Here is a 15224-nt window from a genome sequence, read left to right on the forward strand (position 1 = left end):
CATATTAAACATTAGGATAACTTTCAAATTGAAAAACCATCAGTTTTTCAAAGTCATGTCTCAGCTTGTCTGACATAACCTTAAGTTTTTTAAAATTGTCCTTTGAGAGACTACACATAAATTGTTATGCTGACAAGCACTTTTCTTTCACAAAGCTACAGGTGCAGTTAAAATTGAGTTTATAGTGGAAACTCTTACAAGTTGAACTACAGTGACTCCATTATCACAAATAGATTGGAAGATGGGATCATATTTAGATGGGGAAAATATTGTGAGAAATACAGAGAGGAGAGGGATGTGGGAAAGAGAAGGTTTTGCTTGTTACAGCTTTAAAACAAACTTTATATTAATTATATATACATGCTATCATATATGGATTTTTTTACAGTTCTGTAACATCTTTTATCTGAGAATATAAAAGCTTCATGAAAGTTATGTTTTTTGTTTTGTGTTTTGCTTTATTTGTTTGTGTGTATTTGCTGGAGTTTTCAAAGACTTACATGGCATGGAATATGGACAGATTTATTTTTACTGAACTGTAACGGGAGCCCTGTTAACTGGTTTTATTGTTTGTTTGTTTATTTTCCTGACTTGGGCTCTATACATTTTCTTACTAATTTTCACAAGGAGTTCTGCTATGCAAATATGTAAGTCCACAATTGACTGGAATGGCTCTGAAGAGTTCATTGTGGTTTCTTGTGTGAGTAATACTTTTTTGGAAAACAGAATTAGGTAATTGGTACACACATTTAAAACTGATTTGATTCAAGCTGAGAAACTGGAACAGTTTCCTTACCCCCTCAGGGTGAGAAGAGTGTTCTGAGCCTTGGGGACTCTCTTTACTTTTCATTTTAGGTTGTGTGTCATGACTAGTGTCCTTCCTAGTGTTCTTCCAGTTGAGGGTGATTAGACCTAGCTCTCCACAGAGATAATACACTTGTTCCCCGCTTCCCTAGGGAGCACCACTTTCAGTTCCTTCTGTGAGTGAGCATAGGGCTGAAAATGAATTTTCAACTGGCATCTCCTTACTGTAATTTTTTAAACATACATCTAAAATTAAACACAAACTATGCAATATATTTCTCTCATTGTGCTTGGAAATTCACTGATTTTAATAATGTTAGAATTTATATTTCTTTAGCACCTTTCATCAAGGGTGTTAAAGTGCTTTATAAACATTAATTAAAGCCTCTTGTAGCCCTGTGAGTTAGGGAAAGTGTTTTACCCATTTTTACAGATAACTGAAACATTGGGAAAGTTAAAAACAAATTGCCAAGAGTCAGTATTAATATTAAATCCTCATTGCTTTTGTCTAGATGAGACCTTTAAAGACTAGGTTCTTATTTATCCTGCGGCCCCTTTATACCACTGGCATTATAAAGGGGCCTTAAAATGGGTGTAAATATAACACACACACACACACACTTTAAGGCCCCTCTACACTACCAGAGTAGGGTGAAGGGAGTCTTGGTGTAAATGAGAATCAAGTCCTTAGTATTAAAATCTCAGTTACACTGGTATAAATTCAAAATAGTTCCATTAAAGCAAATATAGTTACTCTGGATTTACACTGGGGTACTAGAGTAGAATTAGATCCTTAGTGTTGTTTGAATGTAATGTTTCATACTTAATACAAAGATTCTGACAGGAAAAATGTCTCAATATAAACAAAACTTTATGACAGTGAGTCACATAACAATTTCACTGCACTTTTAAAATAAATGTATGAAGTAATGCCATATGTAGTAAATGTCATGTTGTTTAACCATATTTTAATACAATGAGGTTCAGCCTGAGTCCAGGAGATAGTAATCCCATTAAAGTCCTGTGTGATTACAAAACTATTTTCAGGAAGGGGAAAAAGGACTTGATAACATTTGGCAATGTTGAAGCATTGGACCTTGTTCCAGAAACTTTGATTTCTTTGGATCCAGTTACACAGGAAGGGAACCAGTCTTGGCACATCTTCTGACAGGTTACGAAAGATCTCTTGGTCACTTTGATTGGAAGAATTTTTTGACTGAGACATCTTGTTTCAATTAAACAGTTCCACAGAATTTGTGAATTATGACTGGAGCATTCACAGAAGTGATTTCATCTTATGTTTAATCATTTCAACAATGAGCTTAAATTCACTGTTTTCTCCACTCACACTGATGTCACTGTGCTTAAGTAAACATATAAAACATCCAGGGGATGGGAGGGTGAAGGCAGACATTGGTCTGTGAATATTAGTGGGAAAACTAGAAGATGCTGACCACTGTGGTTAAAAGTGATTGAAGAAATAAACAGTAAGGAAGTTTAGGAAGTGTGATATTTCTCTATCTATGATATTTATAAGGACCCTTTTACTACAGTATCTGAGCATCCCACAATCTTTAACGTATCTATCTTCTCTACACCTCTCTGAGTAAGGGAAGTACTGTACTATTATTCCCCTTTTATTGATGGGGAACTGAAGTTCAGAGAGTCTCAGGGCCAGATTTTAAAAAAGTATTTAGGTGCCTAAAGATACATATAGGTATGTATAGGTACTTGTGGGATTTTAAAAAGTGCCTAGGCACCTAGCTCTTGTTTATCTAATCTGCTTAGCAGCTTCTGTAAACCCTTCTAGACATCTAGCTACACCTTTAGGCACCTAAATATATTTGAAAATCAGGTCTCAAGTGACTTGCACAAGGCCATATAGGAAGTTTGTAGTGGAGCAGAAAATTGAACCAAGGCCTCCCCAGTCCTGGGTAGTACCCTAACCACCAGATTATCTTTCTTCTCTACAGCTAGTGCCCTGTTTATAACAAGAGCGCTTCATCAACTTCTTTGATGAAGGCAGTGAAATGGCTTTGTTTGTCAGTCTCATATCTAATTGGGGGTAGTCACTGCTAAATTGCAGTGCTTTAAAAAAGTTCATTACAGTTGTCTCGCTCTACACAAAGCCTGAGAATTGATGATTGTTTTACCACTGAGCAGCTGGATGCCTGAGGTCAGGATTTTGGTCATTGAGCTACATAGGATTGCAACTTTTACTGCATTTGGAATAAGATTGTGTGTTAAATGAAAAACCTGTCACCTAAATAGAAAATGCAATTAAGTTTTTATAGTAGTCTACCAAATGTAGAAGTTAGGCCAACTGCTTTATATAAAGTTTATAAAATCTTCCATTTAAGAAAACTGGAGAGTTAATTAAAACCATAGTAATATTTATGTTTCAAAATATATTTCTGACTGTACTAAAAAACACATTTTCTCCATTTATAGTCTTCAAACCAACAGACAGCATATTAAATCAGTTACATCCTTTTGACGAATTCTGCCATAATCAGGATCAGTGGCTATGTAAACGCTACTAATATAGAAATATAGGAATTGCTATGCTGGCTCAGACTGAGGTCCATCTAGTCCAATAGTCTTCCTTTGACTGTGGCCAGTACCAGATGCTTTTGAGGAAGATGTAGGATCCCCACAATAGGCAGATGTGGGATAATCTGCCCTCCACATCAGGTTGTATTCTGATCTCTAATAGTTAGAGATTGGTTTCAGTCCTGAAGCACAAGGTTTAATTTCCTTCAAAAATGTAATCTATAATAGTGTTAAACATGGATATTCTTGATATCCAATCCCTTTTTGAGTTTTCAGTTCTTGGTCTCAACAACTTTGTGGAGTGAGTTCCACAGCTTAATTACATGCTGCATGGAAAAAATAATTCCTTCTATTGCTTTTGAATTCCCACCATTTAATTTCATTGAATGTCCCCTTGTCCTTATGTTATTGGACAGGGAGAACAGGAGTTCTCAATATACCTTTTCCATTCCACTCATTACTTTATTTTTACCATGGCTCTTTTTACTCATTTCGAAGGCAAACAACCCCAATCTATTGAATCTCTTCTCACATGAGAGTTTTACCATGCGCTTGATCATTCTCATTGTGGAACTTCAGAGGGTGTTCAAAGAAGAGCACTTTATATGATTTTACCTCTTCATAGTGCACTAATTGTATAACTGCCCTTTTGAAGTAGGGTGCAGTGGATTTGTAGTTGCTCCATAATAATTTATGAATATTGTATTTTGACTTGATTATTGGGATGTTTACTGTCTGAATACATGGGCTGAATTTAACAGGGAGCTGTTGGGAGCAACAAGGAGGAAGAAAAAACATGGCTCAGGGTACGGCACTTCTGCACAAATACTGGAGAGCTGTTAAGGGACAATGTGAGGACAGGAAAAGGCCCACAAAAACAGGAGATCAAAAGAACACTGGCAGGTTAAAAGAGGAACACACACTCAGGAGGAGCAGAGGAATTGCTTGGGGGAACCAGATTGAGACATACAACATCCCACTGTGGGTGTCTATAGAAGTTAGACACCATCAGGGTTAGAGAGAGGTTACTATTGGGAGACAATAAACCTTCAGGAAGGATAGATATGTGAGTAGACTGTTTTTTGTTTTTAAATCCTTTCTAAAAAAAAATACTTTTGTTCCTACTGTTAAAATAAAAAGTATTTTTGTTTTAAGAAAGCTGTCTGGTCACTCTATACCGATCACAAACTCCTGAAAAGAAGAATCACTGGTGCTCAAACCAACTTGGACCTGCTGGATAAGGCTGGTTGGTACACAGGGCTTGGTCTAGAAATGGGAGAATTGTGAAATTCTGCCCTGGGATAGGTAAAGGTACAAGGTCTGACACCTTAGGAAGTGCATTCAGAGAAACCAGGATGGAGACAGAGGTGCAGCTAGCCCTGCCACCATGACAGTAGGTAGATTCTGTCACATAATGGTACAATCTTAAAATGCTTAGTTTTCAGTTGGAAATTTCAAACTGAAGGTAGCGGAGGTGTTGCCTGAGCCTGAGTAAGGATGTCAGGATTGGGCCTTATGTAAATAAAGCAAAGAGAAAAGCCATTACTGAAGGATTCTAAAACTATCAACCCTCAGATACTTGATATCAGCAAGAGGTGCACCACTTGGGGGTTACCTGTGTCATATTAGAACCAATTTATTTTATGAAAGTGATGAAAGTATACAGCAAAGAGTTGGTTGCCTTTAATTAGGTTAGAATGGAATCCTGTATTATAGTAAGCTAATGATTCTACTCTAAGAATATATGTGTATGAAATTCTATATTTCATATCTTCCCCAAATATCAGTTAGCTAATCCTTAATAATTAACTAAAGATTTTAATACAAGAAGAGAGTTATTGAATGGTTAAGGAATCATATTTCCCATACAGTACTAGGTTAAGAATCTCTTCCCTCTGCTGATGAGAGCAGATGTTCTGACAAACCCCACAGACTTCTTAAATACATTAGTCTTGGAATCTTCTATATCAGCCCCTTGAAGGACTGTGTAGTTTGTTTTTGAGATTTGTTAACCTCTACATTCACTCAGTATTTGACATTTTCCCCCCATAATTCAGTTCTAATCATTTGAGGAAAACTATTTCTTATACATGTTATGTTGTTATGATATAACCACTTGACTTCATTTTCTCGCAGGGCTGTAACTTATACTGCTGTAAGTATTCTGTGTAATAAAGAGTTTTGTAAAAGATTTAGTCTGATGAGGTGAGTGTCATTTTTCAAATGCCTTGCCTAGATTAGTTTTTCCAGTGAGTCCAGTAGCAGGTATCACTTACAACTTATTTTCAAGCCCCTAAATAATAATAATAATTAATAAATAATATCTGTACTGTAGAAAATGATACATGTATTATATTATGCTGAAAATTCTGCACTGTAAAGTATGAACATAATTTTCTCACTTATGAGATACTTTCCATGCAGTGCTCAAATTTCTTATGTGTCTGATGTTGTGGTTGGCCCTATTTTCATTTATATTTATTACGGTGCTTTGTCTCAAGAAAATATTTTGATTGGATGGTAAACATGCCATGGGGGAAGATAATCAACATGAACCACACAATTCAGCTGAAATTGCTGTTCTACCTACTTCATCTCACTGCAATACAAGAAGGGGAAAAAGTCCCGCACATTGAGACCCGGAACAAAAGCAGTATGTCCGCTCCAGGGACATTGTTTTTGTAAGATAATCACCCCTTAAGGGTATACTAGCATTTGGCTGCATTATATTCTTTTTAAACACCCAGGGGATATGTTTCTACTACAGTAACCTCTCTTACCACCAAAGCTTCTGCTATACTGCTATAAAATTAGATGAGACTGAAATGAATATCATTACCAGGAGCTTGTGACAGCTGTGACCAGGTGCCTGGAATGGATCACACTAAGAATGCTACACTCAGGGCAGACCACAAGAAGCAGGGCAGACACCCCCCAAAAAACCGGTGGTTTATTCTATAATTAAATTCACCAAGGCAATAACAAAGAAGCTTCTGTAGTACCACACTGGTTAACACGAAGCCAAACACCATCCCCCTTTAGCCATTCCAGTCATTGGCTCCCATCCAGACAAACACATCTAATATAGTGAGAGGTTACTGAAAACCCAATTCGCCATATCTGTGGTTCTACCAATCCCAAGGGATCAGACACTTACCCCCAGATTAATATATATTTCAGATCATTCCCAAATATCACACTGTCAGCCAATCCATAAGAACATAAGAACGGCCATACTGGATCAGACCAATGGTCCATCAAGTGTGATGAGATTACTGGTTCTGTGGATGAAGGGAAAGCAGTGGATGTATTGTTTCTTGACTTTAGCAAAGCTTTTGACACGGTCTCCCACAGTATTCTTGTCAGCAAGTTAAGGAAGTATGGGCTGGATGAATGCACTATAAGGTGGGTAGAAAGCTGGCTAGATTGTCGGGCTCAACGGGTAGTGATCAATGGCTCCATGTCTAGTTGGCAGCCGGTGTCAAGTGGAGTGCCCCAGGGGTCGGTCCTGGGGCCGGTTTTGTTCAATATCTTCATAAATGATCTGGAGGATGGTGTGGATTGCACTCTCAGCAAATTTGCGGATGATACTAAACTGGGAGGAGTGGTAGATACGCTGGAGGGGAGGGATAGGATACAGAAGGACCTAGACAAATTGGAGGTTTGGGCCAAAAGAAATCTGATGAGGTTCAATAAGGATAAGTGCAGGGTCCTGCACTTAGGATGGAAGAATCCAATGCACCGCTACAGACTAGAGACCGAATGGCTAGGCAGCAGTTCTGCGGAAAAGGACCTAGGGGTGACAGTGGACGAGAAGCTGGATATGAGTCAGCAGTGTGCCCTTGTTGCCAAGAAGGCCAATGGCATTTTGGGATGTATAAGTAGGGGCATAGCGAGCAGATCGAGGGACGTGATCGTTCCCCTCTATTCGACACTGGTGAGGCCTCATCTGGAGTACTGTGTCCAGTTTTGGGCCCCACACTACAAGAAGGATGTGGATAAATTGGAGAGAGTCCAGCGAAGGGCAACAAAAATGATTAGGGGTCTAGAGCACATGACTTATGAGGAGAGGCTGAGGGAGCTGGGATTGTTTAGTCTGCAGAAGAGAAGAATGAGGGGGGATTTGATAGCTGCTTTCAACTACCTGAAAGGGGGTTCCAAAGAGGATGGCTCTAGACTGTTCTCAATGGTAGCAGATGATAGAACGAGGAGTAATGGTCTCAAGTTGCAATGGGGGAGGTTTAGATTGGATATTAGGAAAAACTTTTTCACTAAGAGGGTGGTGAAACACTGGAATGCGTTACCTAGGGAGGTGGTAGAATCTCCTTCCTTAGAGGTTTTTAAGGTCAGGCTTGACAAAGCCCTGGCTGGGATGATTTAACTGGGACTTGGTCCTGCTTCGAGCAGGGGGTTGGACTAGATGACCTTCTGGGGTCCCTTCCAACCCTGATATTCTATGATTCTATGATTCTAAGTCCAGTATCCTGTCCTCTGACAGTGGCTAATGGCAGGTGCCCAAAAGGGAATGAACAGACAGGTTATCATCAAGTGATTCATGCCCTGTCTCCTATTCCCAGTTTCTGGCAAACAGAGGCTAGGGACACCATTCCTGCCCATCCTGGCTAATAGCCATTGATGGACCTATCTTCCATGAATCTATCTTGCTCCCTTTTGAACCCCGTTATAGTATTGGCCTTCACAACACCCTCTGGCAAGGAGTTCCAGAGGTTGACGGTGTGTTGCGTGAAAAAATATTTTCTTGTGTTTGTTTTAAACCTTCTACCTATTTAATTTCATTTGGTGGCCCCTTGTTCTTGTATTATGGGAAAGAGTAAATAACACTTCCTTATTTACTTTCTCTATACCACTCATGATTTTATAGACTTCTATTATATCCCGCCTTAGTTGCTTCTTTTCCAAGCTGAAAAGTCCCAGTCTTATTAATCTCTCCTCCTACGGAAGCTGTTCTATACCCCTAATCATTTTTGTTGCACTTTTCTGAACATTTTCCAATTCCAGTATATCTTTTTGAGATGGAGCGACCACATCTGTACACAGTTTTCAAGGTGCGGGAGTATGATGGATTTATATAGAGGCAATATGATATTTTCTGTTTTATTATCTGTCCCTTTCTTGATGATTCCCAACATATTGTTCACTTCTTTGACTGCTGCTGCACATTGAGTGGATGATTTCAGAGAACTATCCACAATGACTCCAAGATCTCTCTCTTGAGTGGTTACAGACCCCACCATTGTATATGTATAGTTAGAATTATGTTTTCCAATGTGCATTACTTTGCATTTATCAACATTAAATTTCATCAAGAATCATTTTGTTGCCCAGTCACCCAGTTTTGTGAGATCCTTTTGTAGCTCTTCGCAGTCTGTGTGGGACTTAACTATCTTGAGTAGTTTTGTATCATCTGCAAATTTTACCACCCGATTGTTTACCCCTTTTTCCAGATCATTTATGAATATGTTAAATAGGACTGGGCCCAGTACAGATCCCTGGGGGACACCACTATTTACCTGTCTCCATTCTGAAAACTGACCATTTATTCCTACCTTTGTTTCCTATCTTTTAACCAGAATCTTCCCTCTTATCCCATGACTACTTATTTTGCTTAAGAGCCTTTGATGAGGGACGTTGTCAACGGCTTTCTGAAAATCTAAATACACTATATCCACTGGATCTCCTTTGTCCGGATGCTTCTTGACCCGCTCAAAAAATTCTAGTAGATTGGTGAGGCATGATTTCCCTTTACAAAAACCATGTTGACTATTTCCCAACAAATTATGTTCATCTATGTGTCTGACAATTTTGTTCTTTACGATAGTTTCAACCAATTTGCCCAGTACTGAAGTGAGGCTTACTGGCCTGTAGTTGCCAGGGTCACCTCTGGAGCCTTTTTAAAAATTGGCGTCACATTAGCGATCCTCCAGTCATTTGGTACAGAAGCTGAATTAAATGATAGGTTACAGATGACAGTTAGTAGTCCTGCAGTTTCACATTTGAGTTCCTTCAGAACTCTTGGGTGAATACCATCAGGTCCTGGAGACTTATTACTGTTTAGTTTATCAATTTGTTCCAAAACCTCCTCTAATGACACCTCAATTTGGGACAGTTCCTCAGATCTGTCACCCAAAAAGAATGACTCAGGTTTGGGAACAGTGAAGGCAGATGAATTATTTTAGTTTCTCTGCAATGGCCTTATCGTCTTTGAGTGATCCTTTAGCATCTCGATCGTCCAGCGGCCCCACTGGTTGTTAGCTGACTTTCTGCTTCTGACGTATTTAAAAAATTTTTTGCTATTACTTTTGGAGTCTTTGGCTAGCTGTTCTTCAAATTCTTTTTTGGTCTTTCTAATTATATTTTTACACTTAACGAACTAAAGATTTTATTAACACAAAGAAGAGAGTTATTGAGTAGTTAAAGAATCATATACATACAAGTGATTTTCAGTGTTCATAGACCAGGTTAATAGCAGTGATGGAATAGACTGCTGGCTTGCAAAAGTCTCACTGGTAACTTCCAAAAGATTGGAAGGTCCTCAGTCCATAGCTCCTTTTAGTTGTAAATCTACAGTCCAGAGAATTGAAGCAGGAATGAGGCAAAATGGAGATATCTCAGGTGTCTTTTATATCCTCTGCAATGTGCATGGAAACTTACTGTCCCAAACAAAGCCCACAGCCCCTGTGTATGGAAAGTTACTGACAAAGATATAGTCCTAGGTCACATGTCCACATCACACGCCCTTACATGCTTTGCTGAATCACAGCCACTGGCTCCTTGCTGTCTGAGGCATCTGTAAGAAGACTCATTGAAGAGCTGATTTCCTTTAATGGACAATCACCACCTGAATGGTCCCTCCACAATTGAATAGTTTATCAACATTGAACTGGCTAGACAGGGATGTAAAACTACCTTGTGGGTGTCCCCCAAGAACAAACACATTTGAGGTACAAATACATAGCCATTGTTCATAATTTTAGATACCGATATGATACATGGATTTAACCAGGATAATCATACTTGATAGATTGTAACTTTTTCATTAACTCCTTACGTGATACACTTTGTGCAACATTTGTTGCAGTTGTAGAACAGTGGTAGCAACAATGATATAAATGGTCATCTTCCTTCTCGTACAACAACAGAACAGCTAAAACTTCTTTTCAGGCTCTTGAAGAAAGCACTAGAAATGCTTGTGCAATAACATATTCATTTAGCAGTCTTTGCTTACTATGGTACATCTAATGGAGTTACAAAGTCTGTAGGATAGTTTGAGATTAAATGTTTCAGAGCCATCAGGCTCAAGATTAAGGATGCTCTAGAATGTGAAGTTTTTCGCATGGCTGTAGTTTGCTTTTGCTCAGTTAGTCTACGAGTGTGTGTGTAATTACTCCATCAGTCACTGGATAAAAAAGATATTGTGAATTCCATGATTCTACATAAAGGATGGTCTTGTGATTAAGGAACTGGATGGGGACTCAAGAGATGTGGGTTTGGTTCCCAGCTCTGCCACAGACTTCTTAAAGGACTTGTGCATCTCATGTCATCTCTCTGATCTTCAGTGTCCTATCTGTAAAATGGGAATATAAATACTTCCTTACCTCTATAGTAGGCTGTGGAGAAAAGCATTCATGTCTGGGGGAGATTCAAGTACAACAGTGAAGGTGGACATATAATTATCTAGGTAACTAGACAACATGATTCTCTTCATGGCATGCTGTAATGGAAAATGCCCTCAAAGCCACAACAATCCATTATTTCAGGACATTTGGCAGCCATCTTATCTCTTGTCTTTGTACTTCATTTGTGCAGGGTTCACTGAAAAGTTATCTTCAGACTGCTTGCTTCTCTCTCTTTCTCTCTCTCTCTCTCTCTCTCTCTCGGGGGAGAACTGACTGTTTTTTAAATGAGCATGCTCCAGTATCCAGGAGAAGGTATTCTAACCTAGCATTCTCTAGCCAAGAGAATACAAGCTGGAGGCCCCCATCCTTTCAAGGTGAGAAGCTGCAGCTTTTTAAACCTCTCTATCTCTCTGTGCACCTAGTTCTCCCTCCTATTCATAACCGTGGCTGCCTCCTAACATCTCCCATTGTACCTCTCAGTACCGTTATCTATCCAGTCCCTTCCCTTCTTCCAGTCCTCTCACTTTTGCCTTTAAAGGTGTTCCCTGTTCTTTTCCCTCTTGCTCTTAATCACTTCTGTTCTCTTACATACTGAAGCAAGACCTCCTTACTTTTACCATACCCAAGTACTTGGACCTGGTGCCAATTAGAAAGTAGGCAGCTGCCTGAAATATGCAGAAAAATATTCAAAACTAGACGTTTTATATTACATTGAACTAATACCACAATTAATGCTTTTGTACATGTTGCAATTTTGAAAATCCTTTATTATGAATGAATGTTGTCCTCTGTATCTCATGTTTTGTACAAATTCCATTCTGACTCCAAAGTCACTCATAAATCCAACCAACCAAACAGCTTGAACAACTTTGCCTCCCTCAAATCCTAACCTTGCAAATGGATCCATGCAGGCTCATTGGGGTCTCAATGTATGCAAAAATAGCACTTTAACAAAAATTAACTCTATCTTACTAAAGTGAGTCTAAAGATCAATTTATCAAATTCATATTTAATGGTAGTGAAGTTAGTATGTAATGCAACCATCTTGTATTTTTTCAAAGGTGTAAATGTCTCTACAAATACAGTAGTAACTGCAGGTACTGCTATTTTCCAGGTTAAGGTAACTTTGAATGCGGTCCGGTGGCACCATAAAGACTAACAGATTTATTTGGGCATAAGCTTTCGTGGGTAAAAAAACACTTCTTCAGATGCATGGAGTGAAAATTACAGATGCAGGCATTGTATACTGACATGTGAAGAGAAGGGAGTTACCTCACCCAGTTACCAGTGTTGACAGGACCAATTCGATCCTTGTTGTTTTTGTGGATACAGACTGAAATGGCTACCCCCTGATACTTCAAACGCAGTGTTGCATGTATTTAACAATGTATATAGGTGATATGATGTTAGAAGATCCATGTTGCTGTTAGGAAAAAACTGCAACATCAGTGCATGATTTTACTATTTCAGAACTTACTCTAAAACATAATGACAAGTTATAATCTAATTCAGAAGACTTAACAATAAATACTGTCACAGTAATGTATCTGAAGATTTGAAATGTGGGAACCCAGGGAAATCTTAATTGCGTCTATACTAAAGCTATGTCTGCACTATAGATTTTACAGCGGCACCGCTGTACCGCTGCAGCTGCATTGCTGTAAGGTCTCCCATGTAGCCACTGTATGCCAATGGGAGAGAAGTGTTCCGTTGGCATAATTAAACCACCCCCAACGAGCAGCAGTAGCGTTGTTGGTGGGAGAGCGTCTCCCACTGACATAGCGCTGTCCATACCAGCAGTTTTGTCAGTGAAACTTATGTTGATTGAGGTGTGCTTTTTTCACACTCCTGACCAGCAAAAGTTTTACCGACAAAATGCTAGTGTAGACATAGCCTAAGTTGTGGATGTGGGGCATTTTCTGTTTGTGTTTAGATGCTGAATGGTTAGTGTGCTAAGTAGATCCAGTACCCAAAATATAACACATACATGTCTTTCAATCAGTCATCTTCCACTATGCAGGGTGGGGCCAGGGGAGGGGAGGGCGGTGGAAGTGGATTCAGATAAAAAGATACTATGACTTGTTTGTGTACATAAATGCAGGCCTCCCTCTCCCTGCATTTATATTATCTTTGACTCAATGAGCATTAGTTAATGTGCATATGCTTAGTAAATGTACCTACATACTTAACACATTTCTAAAACCAATATTTGCTGAATACTGTATCTTATTGCAGTAATGTAATGAGAGTGATTACTATAATGCATACAGACATGGATGCAATGCTAAGTGGAAGTCTATGCCATACATTTCCTATTTTCAGTGAGGTTTTTAAAATCTCAAGCTTTCAGAACATAAGAACGGCCATCCTGGGTCAGACCAATGGTCCATCTAGCCCAGTTTCCTGGCTTCCAACAGTGACCAGTGCCAAATGCTTCAGTGATCCTTGTCATCCAGTCCCAGCTTCTGACTGTCAGAGTCTTAGGGACACCCAGAGCAGGGGGTTATGTCCCTGACCATCGTGGCTAATAGCCATTGATGGACCGATCCTCCGTGAACTTATCTCATTCTTTTTTGAACCCAGTTATATTTTTGGCCTTCACCACATCCCTTGGCAATGTATTCCACAGGTTGTAGGTTGTGTGAAGAAGTCCTTTTTTTTTTGGTTTTGTTTTAAACCTGCAGGCTGTTAATTTCATTGGATGACCCCTTGTTCTTGTGTTATGTGAAGGGGTAAATAACACCTCCTTATATTCACTTTCTCTACACCAGTCACGATTTCATAGACCTCTCTCATATCACCTGGTTGTCTCTTTTTTAAATTGAACAGTCCCAATCTTTTTAATCTCTCCTCATATGGAAGCTGTTCCATACCCCTAATCATTTTTGTTCCCCTTCTCTGTACTTTTCCCAGTTCTGATATCTTTATTGAGATGTGGTGACCAGAACTGTGTGAAGTATTCAAGGTATAGGCATACCATGGATTGACATAGTGGCATTACGATATTTTCTATTTTATTTTCTATCCCTTTCCTAATGGTTCCTAACATTGTTAGCTTTTTTGACTGCTGCTGCATTAAGATTGCATTAACCTACATTTTACATTAAAATCTTCTGTATGCAGAAAGTTAGATTATGTTAATACATGAAATGTCTCTGTTATTATATTGTTCTATTTGCAGTGTTCTTCTTGATTTTTTTTTTTGCATTGTGGTTTTAATTTAAGATTTGTTTATAGTTGGTTAGTAAGGAGATTGTTTAATTAAATTTTTTTGCAAATACAAAAATGTTTTTCCATTGGTTTAGTAAGGACTTTTATTTCTGGTTTTATTGTTCTTTTACAATAAAAACTGTTTACAAAGCATCAGTTGTGAGTCATCATTACATTTAACTCAGAAATTTCTTTTAAATAAAGCTGAAATAATTCATAGGTTTTCACAAAAGTACACAGGGAACATTCCACTTCCACCACCCATTCGCAGTGCCCAGCTGTTCACAATGTATCTATCCCAGCTCTCCCCTCCATGGGCTGACATGTTCAGGCATCAGACTCAAAATGTGAACAACAGGCATCCCTGACAGCATTATCCCAGGAATTAGCATTTTCTATGGGATGCCTGGGTGGCTGCTTGCACTGCCAAGCAAGTCTCTGCACCTCTGCCTCCCACCCCACGAAGACTTTCTTCCTAGCTCTCACAAATATTGTGCAGAACACAACATGCAGTTATAATTATCAGGTTTCTTCCTGCTGCTTCCAACGCATTTCATGAACAGCACCATCTGCTTTTCAAACGACCCAGTGCACACCCGACCACCATTCTGCAGCTACTGAGGTGAGATTTAAAATGTTCCTTCCTTCTGTCAAAGTGGCCTTGTGTGTGACTCCAATAGTTGATCTCCACACCCTGAATTGGTTGTCTACAGACAAGTAATGTTCTGCGGTGGCTATAACTGTCTGATCACCTGATGCATATACACTCTATTGGTATGAGTTGCATACTGTGAGTTACCTGATGTGCATCAAAATGCTTTGGATTACACACACCTTAAATCTCCCTAGCTGCAGTTTAAGGTCATTATTTCTTGTCCTACCTTCAGTGGACATGGAGAACAATTGATCCATCCTCTTTATAACAGCACTTGCGGTATATGTAGACTGAACATGCCCAGTTTTTTTATCCTTTCCTCATAGGTCAGATTTTCTAAATCATTTATAATTTTTGTTGCACTC

At 39.0% G+C, this 15224-nt stretch overlaps 1 protein-coding gene across 4 annotated transcripts in view; it reads left to right on the plus strand.

Annotated features, from left to right (window-relative positions):
* The window catches only part of SASH1 (SAM and SH3 domain containing 1), an 838974-nt gene that overhangs the window by 88595 nt on the left and 735155 nt on the right, over positions 1-15224 (plus strand). The gene's annotated exons all lie outside the window — the stretch shown is intronic.

The sequence above is a fragment of the Chelonia mydas genome, chromosome 3 (assembly GCF_015237465.2).
Source record: "Chelonia mydas isolate rCheMyd1 chromosome 3, rCheMyd1.pri.v2, whole genome shotgun sequence".
Lineage (NCBI taxonomy): Eukaryota > Metazoa > Chordata > Testudines > Cheloniidae > Chelonia > Chelonia mydas.